Genomic DNA, 2,188 nt, shown 5'->3' on the forward strand with positions numbered 1-2,188 from the left:
CTTTTAGTTTTAGACAAATATGTAAATGTTTTTTTAGTAAAAAAAATTAAGGTTAATCTACAAAATGTATTACCATTTTAATAGGTTTATTAGTGATCTTTTACTTTTATTTCTGTTTTTGCATTTTTTTTCTTTTTTTACCAAAAGCCAAAACACATTGCCATTTGGTGCAATTCCTATATTTAGGTGGTAAACGCAATAAATAACAATGTACTTTAAATTAACACGTTTTCTTTTCTATTTTTTACGGTTTGTTCTAATTTTTTTTACCAAAAAATAGCACATTGCCATTATGTACATTTTTCGTTTTTAGGTGTTAAATGCACTAAAATAGCAATGTACTTCGACTTTACACCTTTTTTCTGTTTCTGGAAATAAAGATATACTTTTTGTTTTTATCTGACACATCCATTCATGCCAACAAAAATAACATTGCACCTTTTGTTTTTGTTTCATTATAGCATCGTACTATTTAATAGTTTCTAGATTTTTTTTTTATTCTCATAGCATACTATTTTTACAATTTTTCATTCACCAGCTAACAACATATATGCAAATTTCACATTCAATTGAATACTTAAAAACACGGTAGATGTCATTTTTTTAATAGCTATTCTTCACATTGTACAAAAGTTGGACCATTTTGCCCCTGTTCACAATGAATGCAATAACTACTTCGAGGGGACAAAAAATGTATGGGAAGGTGATTGAAGCAGGGGACAAAAAATGTTTTGTTAAAACAAAAAACAAGAACAAAGGAACAATAGCAAAAGATTTATGTTTGGGTTTTGTTAAGAGTTTTTGTATTTGTTGAATTTACAATTTTAGATTGTTACTTTTTTGCTAATTACCATCACCGGTCTAGGCATCCATTCAGCTACTGTTGTTACAATTTATAGTAAATAATCACATTGCAGCAATCTCTTTTGTCTGGTAGGCAACCACCCACTCAGTAAAATGTTTACCCTTTTTTTCTAATAGGTCAACTCAAACGTTGATTTTCACTTCACCATATATTCATGGTTTGATTTCAATTTTCTGTTTGTATATTCAGGGAGATAGGTCAAACCGGTGTAGCAAACTAAATCTTAATAAATATTATTATATTTATAATAATTCTGTTTTTTTGGTGTAGCAGGTGGGCCCGACAACATGGGATTAGATATATGCTTATGAACATCTTTTGGGGGCTTGGAACCGGTGGCTTCACAATGCCAAACAATTCAAATGGTAGCTAACTTATTTACCTATTATTTAATCTGTCAAAATCATCATTCATATCTCACAAATAAACAAACTCATATATTTTTCATTTTTTATAAATAAAATAAAAAAGCAGTGCCTGCAGAAGAATTGTATGCTACATAGCTAGCACAGCTACAAGAAATGGGATTCTGTGACACGTGAGAATCGTCAAGCACTGACAGCCACTGCAGGTAATGTTCATGCCGCATCTGAGAGTCTATTTGGAATTCTTGGTTAATGTCAGATATGGAATACTGATTAAGTAATTGATGTCTTTTGGTTTATCATTTAAATGTAATGTCACATTTTGGTGTATGATTTATATGGATGTTTTTTCCTAGAGGAAGAACAGCAATGTATTTGCAAACTTGCAGGTAAGGCATTACGTGCAATTGTTCTTCCTTTCAGTGTCTGCAATTGTGTCCATTTGTATCTTTCTACATTTGTTTTTTGGTGGAACATCTTTTTTCCATGTGCATTCGTAATACTTTGATTACACATATTTCCCTTTTTGTTGATCGTAATTGTTGAGGTTGGTGATGCAGTTTTTAAGGTGCTTTCTATTTCAGGAGATACACATCTTGGTAGTGAATAGTAACGTAAAAAATTGTGTTGCGGGGGTCCCCACCTAGTTGGTATTAAAGAAATGAGGTCAATCAAAAAAATAGGAAAGATTTTACTACTCATAATTGATAATTTTCTTTTTCGAGAGAGAAAGGATAAATGCATATTTAAAAAACTTATTAGTCGATCAATAACTTATGTCAAATAGGTTTTTAATAAGTTAATATATAAACTATTTTAATGGTTTTATCAAACATTATATATATATATATATATATATATATATATATATATATATATATATATATATATATATATATATTAAAGCGCATGGACTATTTCAAAAGGAATCTTTTTGGTTTTGGAGTTTGGCCACATA

At 29.7% G+C, this 2,188-nt stretch overlaps 1 long non-coding RNA gene across 11 annotated transcripts in view; it reads left to right on the plus strand.

Moving 5' to 3' along the window:
* The window catches only part of LOC145136682 (uncharacterized), a 4,327-nt gene extending 2,610 nt beyond the window's left edge, over positions 1–1,717 (plus strand). For 8 of the 11 annotated variants that reach the window (XR_013720663.1, XR_013720652.1, XR_013720654.1 and 5 more), the window contains 2 exons: positions 1,136–1,230; positions 1,340–1,717. This is a non-coding gene — a long non-coding RNA (uncharacterized LOC145136682). Of the gene's footprint in view, positions 1–1,135; positions 1,231–1,336 lie in introns of all 11 variants that reach the window. The other 3 variants (XR_013720659.1, XR_013720662.1, XR_013720653.1) reach the window with 3 other exon arrangements.
* The last annotated feature ends 471 nt before the right edge of the window (positions 1,718–2,188 follow it).

The sequence above is a fragment of the Lactuca virosa genome, chromosome 9, assembly GCF_052849685.1.
Source record: "Lactuca virosa cultivar CGN04683 chromosome 9, Lactuca_virosa_CGN04683_v6, whole genome shotgun sequence".
Taxonomy (NCBI): domain Eukaryota; kingdom Viridiplantae; phylum Streptophyta; class Magnoliopsida; order Asterales; family Asteraceae; genus Lactuca; species Lactuca virosa.